A 10,860-nucleotide genomic window follows, 5' to 3' on the forward strand; every position below is an offset into this window, starting at 1 on the left:
CGCTTGTCAAGCATGAAAAACACAAGTTTTATTTAAATTCTGAATATATTATCGTATACAGCATGCAAAGAGTGCTCCCTTTAAATGTATTAAAAACTGTCACTCATTCATCACGATCTCACAAAGTAAAAAAACAAACAAACAAACAAACAAAAAATAAAACAATGAACACGATGAAACTTTTTTTAAATGTCTTTGTTAGAAAGAAGTTACGAGCATGATAGAACGCAGCACTGGACATAAAACGGTCACTGCAGTGGTGAGCATCTAAAAGCCATCAGAAGCAACAGCAGGCAGTTGTATGAGTAAGACTATAATACACGCTAAACTCGAGTCCGACCATCTCCCTCCATCCGAAGGGGGGGCACAGGGATGTCCGTGGGGCCCCCCCTCTGGCGCCGGGCCTGCCTGTGAACATGTGCTTGCAGAAGGCGGAGTTTAAATGGACTAGGCTAAATGATTAGACAAATCCTGCATACATCACCAGAAAGAAGTCTAACATTTTCACCGGAAAACTTAAAAAATGCATGCATGACTCACAATTAGATCTATAATATACACTTAAAATAGATGGCGAATTTTCACTCCATGCCAACTTAAGGACAACGTACTTAAAGAAATAATCTGGTTACAGTTAGGGGTGGATCGGTTCAACTTACTCACTGTTCGGTTTGTATCACGGTTTTAGAGTCACGGTTTTGGTATGGTTCAGTATGTGCTATGTTTAGGGAAAAACTATACTGTCAAATAAAAATAAAGAAAGTACAAATAATCTATCTAACTACAAGCAACAGCACAAATAAATACAATAGAGTAAAGATACAAATAAAATAAACAGTGATTTTCAGGTCAACATTAGTTTTTAGGTACAGAAATTGAATAAAGTAATGAAATGTAAAACAGCTTTGCATATTTCACTGTATGAGTGAATTCTTTGTTGTTGCTGTTTGATTAATAGTGCTGTCACTGTAAGAGAATGCACTGATCCAGTGCACTGATACAGTATGTTCAGCCGGCTATATCTGCTATAGGATACTTACCAAGACGGGCATTTTGACATAATTTTGTGTGAATTTGTCCATTTAAACACAATACTTCACAGAGAGCTTAATATTTGCGTGTGTTCTGAGGCGCAGGTTTGCGCGCTTCGAATGAGCGCACGCACAAATCTTCTCACTGCGCGCGCGAGCTCGTGTCCTCTGGCTCTTAAATGTTTAAACTGGCAAAGCTTAAATGAGTTTAGCTTAAACACAGATATCAACGTGTGCTGTTCAGGTCTCACCTGTGCGTTGTCAGATTTAAGTTGAACCGTGGTCCTAGCGCGTGCCGAACCATGTGTGGATGTAACGGAGGCCAGCGAGTAAGTGCTGTGCAGGTAAACCTCACTCCCTCGCTAGAGGCTGCAGTCTTTAGCCTCCTTGTTAGTGCGTCCGCCTCCCATGCCGGAGACCCGGGTTCGAGACCCACTCGGTACGAGAACGAGGTGTGGCAGTGAGGACCCGGGAGAGAGGGGTTACATTGGTGCCGTGACCCGGATGGGAGTGAGGATTAGGGGGGTGAGCGTAACGGAGGCCAGCGAGTAAGTGCTGTGCAGGTAAACCTCACTACCTTGATCTCAAGAGACGCACTAGCGACTGACGCTAGAGGCTGCAGTCTTTAGCCTCCTTGTTAGTGCGTCCGCCTCCCATGCCGGAGACCCACTCGGAACAAGAACGAGGTGTGGTGGTGAGGACCCGGGAGAGAGGGGTTACATGGAGAACCGTACGGTTCGATTTTTTCCCGCAAACCGTTCCACCCCTAGTTACAGTACAATGCCTTTGTGGCATAATGTTGATTACCACAAAAAAATACATTTGACTTGCTCCTCTTTTCAAAAATCAAAAATTGAGGTTACGGTTACAATTGTATGACTATGCTCAAAATTTATTTCTGAAATATTACAACGGTTCTGTTATAAATCTGTGTGCCAAAATCATCTCATCATTTGACAACTGACTGAGAAGGCTGTAAATACTAGATTTGTTTTCCCAAAGATTTCTTTATAAAAAGCACTAAAAGAACTGTTAAGTGGAATCAGAACAGTTCAATTACAAAAGTACCAAACCACAATCCATCATTCTGTAAAAGTACATGTCTAGATTGGTGCTGCCTACACAAAAGACAAACCAAGCCTATAATATTGATCATCATCAGCCATAATATAATTATCAGATATTAGGCAGTGCATCTCCAATGAAACATCCAAAGTACAGGAAATAAAACAGGATACTTAATATGCAGAAAACCGAAGCGATTCTGGATGTGTGTGGTGGGCGAAGAATGTTGAACAGCACTGTAAGGCAGGGGTCATCCTGCACAACTTTCTCCTAATCTTACATCCGACTGCAGGAAAAAATACATCTTTCTTACCACGCTTCGAACACACTTACATCAGCTTGCAGAGATGATGCATCTGATATTTATGAAACAGATCCCCAAATGCACACGAATCCCATCAAGACAAAAGCAAACGACTCTTTTTTTAACATTGCATGGATGTGTGCAATACTGGGATGTTGCATAAGGTCTACTTTAACACCTGAAAGTTCACGGTTTTGCTAACTATGACCATTACTCAGCTCGACTAGGATGTTGGCTTTAAAACAAGGCTAAGAAACCCACAGAATGCTTTCTAAATAGGTAACAGAAGCACTTCTACACACACAAGCATAAAGTCGAATGAGAACAGAGAAATTTTATTGACAATCTCTTCAAATGAAAAACTATTCTTCACTCTGAAGCAGATTTAAAATTATATGTGCCTTGCTATGCAATGCTAGTTTTTCTGAGAAACTGGCAGCACACTGACACCTTATCAATAAAGCCATAACAACAACAACAACAAAGCTTTAAGACATATAACTTCTTGTGAACATTTTTGGATGTAGATTGAGGGCCTAAATATATCTCTTACACATCAACGAGTCAGCAAAAGCTGCAAATGTCTAGCGTTAGTTTCGTTTACAAACAGACCAGATTATTAACCTAAAGCACATTTACAAGTATAATAAAACGTTTAAATATGGTAAGCAATACAAAATCTGTATTCTCTGATATGTATGTGTGTGTGTGTGTGTGTGTGTGTGTGTGTGTATGTGTGTGTATACATACATATATAGCTATTAAACCACAGAAACCCACACAACTAGTCACCAATATAATGTAAGTCGACATTAATGACAAAGAAAACAATAACGAAAATACTCTGAGCGCATTCGCCGTGTCGTGATATTTGACGGCACATACGGACAGCTTGAAAGCTGGCTAAGGAAATCTCTCTGCTAGCATTAGCCACCCTTCAGCTGCGGCTAACAGGCTAGCATCATTAGCCCTGCGCAAGTTTACGCAAAAAAACAGCACACAACACAAATGTCACCTCACACTTCTCACCAAACGCGTACATTTGGGAATAAGCAGTCTCATCTTGACGAAAAGCGCTTCGGTTCCCGTAGCTGAGGATGTAAATGTTCGTTCTTCTGCTCAGACAGGCCCTCTGTGAAAATAAACTGTCATCCGCCAAACGGCGCTCGAAGCAGCTCGAGCTCGAAGCGGGAAGAGCAGCTCAATCCGCAGCGCGTGCGTGCGTGCGTGCGTTAGTGATGGAAAGCCCGACTCGTTCGCGCGAATCGGTTCTTTCGAACGTTTCGTTTTAAAAAATCGGTTCAAAGAGTCAGAATCAGCAAGGCATAGCTGCGTCCCAATTGACACACTATACACTATGAACTTATACATTATGTACTTATGCACTATGTACTTATGACACACTATACACTATGTACTTATGCACTATGTACTCAACTATGTAGTGGAGGAATTATATAAGGTTATTTTTGTCATTTATAATAGAGTCTCATAGCCCATCCCCCTTCGCTACGTAATTAAAGTTGTGACAGTTGAGTGCATGAAGTGTCCAGCATTCCACACTTCGTTTTTTCAGTTATTTAAGTCAAAGTCCCTTTCAAGGAAAGTCTGTTCACTCGGCGGCCATATTTGCAATGCCTCTGGGCAGCTCAAACAAGACCAAGTCCTGAATGAATCCTCGCTGAAGTCACGATTAAATTACACACAAATCAGCAACAAAATCTGTAATGAGCTGCCCCATGAATGTTGTTTCTTATGCTCAAATAGCATTAAAAAAGCTTATTTTTTCGGCTAGACCAATCAATGCGCATGCGCAGTTATAACGCGCTTATGACTGCGCATCGGCTGGTCTAGCATCAGGTTTCTATGGAAACTGGAGCTTCTAAAGGCCGCTGCAGTGATGCAATGACTTTACCAATCAGTGATTGGCTCTTTCATATAGAAGGCGGGACTATTCCGCCATATTGCGCGTTGCAGTTTCTCCCATTCATAAGTATAGGAGTGAACCGTCTTTGTATTTCTATAGTCTTTGTTTTAAGTGCATTATCCGGGTATTTAAAGTGCACTTTTTCTTTTTGGAATTTTCAGTGTACACTACTCGCACTATTTATACTACAAAATGTCATAGAATAGTGCATAAGTACATGATTTGGGACGCACCTAAAGAAATGAAATCATATTTATTTTCTAAATGCATATTATAGATCTTACTATTAACAATGGTGACATCAGGGTTGCCAGGTCTGGTTTTGTTGCTAGAAACACAACCAGAACAACTTTAGCACAATTTTTCCGCAGTTTTCCCCTCTGTCGAAATAGCGTTTTGGGAAGATCAATATTTAGTCCACTTAAAGGCAGGGTAGGTGATTTGGTTCAAAAACATTTTTGTCATGCTTGAAAGTCTCTTCACATCCCGATTGCAATCACTAGGTTAAGTCGTCTAAATGTATTTATATTTTCTGTGGAAGGCGTAGAACCATACAATGTTCATCCAATCATATTCCTCGGTCCGAGGGCTACAATGAGCTGTCCTATCTGCCTGTCAACTTATGTATTTGCTAGGGCATCCCCCTAATAGTCGACTAACTGTTAGTCGACGAGAAGAGGTTTGATCGACCAAAATTTTCTTAGCTGCTTAGTGGCAGAATTTTTTTTTTTTAAATCCACAGGCAAAGTCACGTAGTCCGTGACGGACATTCTATGTGGTAATACAGTACATCGGCAGGACAGTCAAATGCTCACCTATCATTCCCTCACACATTCATAATCATTACTTCTGCCGGTGTGCTGCAGCAAGCTTTATGCGTGCCCTTGAGCGCTTATTAGGATATGTAGGCAATTAAAGGCTCATTATTATGATTTAAATGGCTTATTAATAAACGTGCGATTAGTCGACTTAACACTTAAAATGAACGACTACTAGTCAAGCAGAAGAATCTTTAGAATCTTAAGTATTTGCATACCTCAGCACACCCTGTTCACGCAGACATGATACGTCATCAGCGCGGTCCATTACGCTATTGCAGACCGAGTGAGAATGGAAGGCATTATTATTGTAATATTATGTGCCTTGTTAGAGCTGCACGATAAATCGAAATGAAATCGCAATCACGATAAGGCAAAAGCTGCGATAGTCATGCGCATCTTGTCAGTGAAGCACGGTTCTGTGAGCAGTAGTAAATCTCCATCCAAAGGCCAGAGGGTGCTCTCGCGCTGAAACTCCAAATACGCCCCGCAGAAGAAATCCAGGAAATCCCTATAGCGGTAGCTGAATAAACAGAAGATTTAACTTTTTTCATTGATTCAGCGTGACTAATAAACACAGGACTACGACAATATATGATTTATCTGAGTTCTTATTATAATTATTATTATCATTTTAATTTTAATAATGATGCAATGCTAATCGACATAGCCTTTATCATATGAAATATGTTGCGTGTCTTATTCTGGGTAAGAAGCCACATCATCTCACAGAAGGATTTATTTCAAACTCCTGACTGACGTTATGAAGTGAGTTTGGAGTAATAACATATTAAATGTGGTATTTTCACGTGCTTTCAGATGGAGCAGCATTTACTACATAGAGCCTCAGTTCACTGAGAAGCTACGCAAACAGCTTTCATTATCGCAGAACGATATCTTCGATTTCATAATCGTGTGAATAAATCGTGTGCGAAAATGAACACGATTTTGCGCAGCTTGTCAGTGAACTACGGCTCTGTTTAGTAAATGCTGCTCCATCTGAAAGCACATGCTGGAGATTTACTACTGATCACAGAACCGGCTTTATTGACAAGATGCACATGACTATCACATTCAATTAATCGTGCAGCCCTATGCTTTGTCCTATAATGTTTTCTCACTGGTGAATGAGACGAGGTAATCTGACAGCTTTGCATTCAGTCCTCCACCAATGCCGTCTCTCATCGTGTCGCTGGTTAGCCTATGCTCTGCCTGTGCGCGCTCATGTGTTTTGGAGGAGGCGTGGCTTTGGAGAGTGATTTGCAGAGAGGGTGGGATCTTATGCTTTCAAAGCATTACTAGCCTCTCCAAAATCACCTGCCCTATCTTTAAAGGGGTCATATGATGCTTTTTTAAAGATCATTATTTTCCTTTGCATGAACATTTGGGTGCATTATGCAAATATTCCCACATAGTGACCTAGATATGTGGGGGCGTGTTAGAACGAGCCATTTTAGGGGGGTGTGGCAGAGTCTTAACTTTGATAAAGAATATCTCTTTGGTTTTGAGACTATAGTCTTTGCAACTTCAGGGATCTTATCTATGCACAATCAGCTTGTAACACTCCAAAGAGAAAGGAAAACTTGAAATCGCATCATATGACCCCTTTAAAGTCCACCTCTGCAATCTTGCGTTGATCTGCCACCACTTCCACGTCTGCCGCTACTTCTGTTTTTATCGCGACTTTTAGTCATTGAGAAATTGTGTCCTCAATTAGTCCATGATATCCCAGCACACCATACTGCATACTCTACTACAAGGTTCATATAAAGCTATATGTGGGCATATTTTGCCCAAAATTACCTATTTTACTATTCAGTCAAATTTTCGGGTTCACACCAAGTACTGCTGTAAGTTAAAATAATTAGATATTACATAGGTTGTAATTTGGAAGTAAAATGTAAAGTTTTACACATATTATTAGTGCATCGATGAGTAGTATGTATTTTTGTAAAATGTGTGCTACTGCTAATTAGAAGCAACACAATTGTTGAACTGTGTCATACAGACTACTGACTGAACAGATATTTAGACTTTAATTTCCAAGTGCAAAATATTGAAAATAACATTGTTTAAATATATGCTCAGTAAAAAAGGTCACTTGCATTTTTACAACAAGTGTGTTCCAGTGTGTATTTGCACTCAAAACCACTCGGTCCTATTCAGTCTGCGAATGAATCGTTTAGGCCATTGCGTAAACAAATAGTTTTCGCCAACCGGTTCTATCAACTCACTGAGAAGATCCGATTCAAAAGAACGACTCATTCGCGAATCGCATATCGCCAGTGTGAGCGCGCAGCAGCAGTCGTGCGCTACTGTCTGTTGAACTGACACTTAGAAAGGTATATTTATTTTCATTTGACTTTTTTTTGGTTACCATGTCTCTTTCTTTTCCGTCATTTCTGCATCCACTTTCACTTATTTATTTATTTGTATTATTTTTTTAAATAAATATTTGTGTGCTATAAGTATTGTATGCGCTTTCGCAATATTGTAAATGGTAACAATCGTGCCAATAAAGCTTTGTTGACTCTGACTCTATGACCATTTTGGGACAAATCACTCTTTTGTTTACTGTACAGACGCATTCCGCACGCATACTTGGCTTTCGCGGCACCTTTCTTTTTATTCCCCCACTCTCTCTCTCTTTCTATCTCTCTCTCTCTTCGCAAGCCTACGGAATATGTAAAAAAAAGAAAAGAAACCCCATTCCTTCCACACACACACACACACACACACACACTAAAGCAGCAGCCATTCCGGGACTGAACAAAAGAGCGCATTCAGATCCGCCGCAGGCGGACCGCGCCGCGTCGATCGCGCCTGGCCGCCGCACGCGGGCGTTCATCGCGCCGAACATCAACGCCGCGCCGCGGTGCGGTGCGATCCGGAGCCGCGTAGAGCCGCGAGAGCGCTTTACCTCCAGAGGTGTGCCTCCGCAGCCATCCTCGCTTCCTCCTCCTCTCCAGCAGCGCTGCAGCTCCGCTCCCTCCCCAGCGCGCGTCACTGACGCGTCACGAGACTGATGGAGCTCCGCGTTATTTGTGTTTTGGAAATAAACGCTTTAATATTTTTTATATAAATCTGTATTAGTATACAGCCCCTCTAGTGTATAATTGTTTATATCATGTATAATGTTTGTTATATACAGGTAACTTGTTCTTGTTAATAAATAATAATAATAATAATAAATTGTTTTGGAAATATCGCAGCGATGATGACAGACACAATAAAGTGCCCTGGAAGGGATCAGGGGAGAAAGTGGCGTTTTGGGGGACGGAAGTGTCACAAGTGAAGCCATGAAATTGAGAAAATAATAATAATTTTGGGGTGAAATATAACCCAGATGTGTTCAAAACCAACAATAAAATATTAACAATATTATTATTATTATTAAATTATTAATAATAATAAGTTTGGGGTGAAATATAACCCAGATGTGTTCAAAACCAACAACAACGATAATAATAATAATAATAATAATAATAATAATAATAATGATAATAATAATAATAATGGGGTGAAATATAACCCAGATGTGTTCAAAACCAACAATAAAATATTAACAATATTATTATTATTATTAAATTATTAATAATAATAAGTTTGGGGTGAAATATAACCCAGATGTGTTCAAAACCAACAATAAAATATTAACAATATTATTATTATTATTATATTATTATTAATAATAACTTTGGGGTGAAATATAACCCAGATGTGTTCAAAACCAACAATAAAATATTAACAATATTATTATTATTATTAAATTATTAATAATAATAAGTTTGGGGTGAAATATAACCCAGATGTGTTCAAAACCAACAATAAAATATTAACAATATTATTATTATTATATTATTAATAATAATAACTTTGGGGTGAAATATAACCCAAATGTGTTCAAAACCACCACCACCAACAACAACAACAACAGTCTAGAAGTATGCATATTTTATGTAAAATAACATTTCTAATTATTATTCTCTTTTAATTCTGGAGTGAAAAATGAACAATAAGTGCTAAAAACTAACAATAAAACAACAATAACTAAAATAAAAACAACAACAACAATAATAATAATGATAATAATAATAATTTTGGGGTGAAATATAACCCAGATGTGTTCAAAACCACCACCACCAACCAGCAATAGCAGCAGCAACAACAACAACAACGGCACGAACAGCAACAACAACAACAACACCACCACCAACAACAACAACAACACCACCAACAACAACACCACCACCACCAACAACAACAACAACAACACCACCACCAACAACAACAACAACAACAACACCAACAACAACACCACCACCACCACCAACAACACCACCAACAACAACAACAACAACACCACCACCACCAACAACAACAACAACAACCACCAACAACACCACCACCACCACCACCAACAACAACAACAACAACAACACCACCACCACCACCAACAACAATAGTCTAGAAGTATGCATATTTTATGTAAAATAACATTTCTAATTATTATTCTCTTTTAATTCTGGAGTGAAAAATGACCAATAAGTGCTAAAAACTAACAATAAAACAACAATAACTAAAATAAAAACAACAACAAGAACAATAATAATAATAATGATAATAATAATGATAATAATAATAATTTTGGAGTGAAAGATAACTAAAATGTGTTCAAAACCAATAATAAAATAACAAGAAGAAGAAGAAGAAGAAGAAGAAGAAACTGATAAAGAAAAAATAAAACTGTATCCGAGTAGATTTTGTGAAGTGAAACAAACTGTAATTCTTCTGCAAACATATCCTCAGCAAATTCAGAAAGCCATAGGTCTGACTTTTAGGCAGCTCGTTTTATGAAGGCAATATCTATTGATTATACCAAAATAATAAACCATCCAAAAATGATTACCAGCTTCCTCAGCCGAAAGAAACATCTACCGTTGTCTGCTAATAGCGCGCCAGTGTCGCTAGGCGGCAGCAGCGGAAGAGCTCGCGCGAGTAGGCGCTGAACCGGAAGTGCGTATAACACCAGCTGATGAGATAAACGGTAAATCCACGAAGCGAAGCATACTTTATGTTTTTAATGTTTATTTACAGTGCACTACCTTTGTAAATGTAAAGTTAGCTAACAGTCGATTAAGAGCAGTAACGTTTGCCTGTCGTTAGTCAACAAGCTAATAGAAACCCGGCGACTTGATGCCCCTATAATATAAAGATAATAAGGTGAATCTCACGAAGACATTTCTGGCATATTTCACCTCAGAATTAAAAGAAAGAAATATATTTCTTAAGATTTTATGTATTAATTAAGATTTATGCGTGTATATTTAGTTTTATATGTGACTACTAATACATGATACATTTGATTGTATTGCTTTTCAAATATATATATATATATATATGGGCTTAATTTTTTTGCATTACATTAACAGGTTCCTCGCTGAAGCACAATGCCTGAAGTGAAGTCGTTGTTTAGAGAGGTTCTGCCTAAACAAGGCGAGTTTTTCCACTGTTGTTTTGTTCAGCAGACAAAATCTCACCCTTGTACAGACTGAGTTGAAAGACGTCCCACATGACAACCGCTGCAAACACCCAGCGCATGAGGGCTGTGTTGTGTTTTCTCTGTGCAGGCCAGCTTTCCGTGGAGGACGTTCCCACCATGGTCCTGTGCAAACCCAAACTCCTGCCTCTGAAGTCTGTGACGCTGGAGAAACT

At 39.1% G+C, this 10,860-nt stretch overlaps 1 protein-coding gene across 4 annotated transcripts in view; it reads right to left on the bottom strand.

Moving 5' to 3' along the window:
• The window catches only part of LOC107691166 (SHOC2 leucine rich repeat scaffold protein), a 37,183-nt gene extending 29,050 nt beyond the window's left edge, over nt 1-8,133 (bottom strand). For 2 of the 4 annotated variants that reach the window (XM_016489652.1, XM_016489653.1), the window contains exon 1: nt 3,441-3,610. The gene's annotated coding sequence lies outside the window, so the exon portion shown is untranslated. Of the gene's footprint in view, nt 1-3,440; nt 3,612-8,065 lie in introns of those variants that run through there. The other 2 variants (XM_016489654.1, XM_016489655.1) reach the window with 2 other exon arrangements.
• Between the last annotated feature and the right edge of the window lie 2,727 nt (nt 8,134-10,860).

The sequence above is a fragment of the Sinocyclocheilus anshuiensis genome, unplaced genomic scaffold (genome assembly GCF_001515605.1).
Source record: "Sinocyclocheilus anshuiensis isolate Anshui unplaced genomic scaffold, SAMN03320099.WGS_v1.1 scaffold338, whole genome shotgun sequence".
NCBI lineage: Eukaryota > Metazoa > Chordata > Actinopteri > Cypriniformes > Cyprinidae > Sinocyclocheilus > Sinocyclocheilus anshuiensis.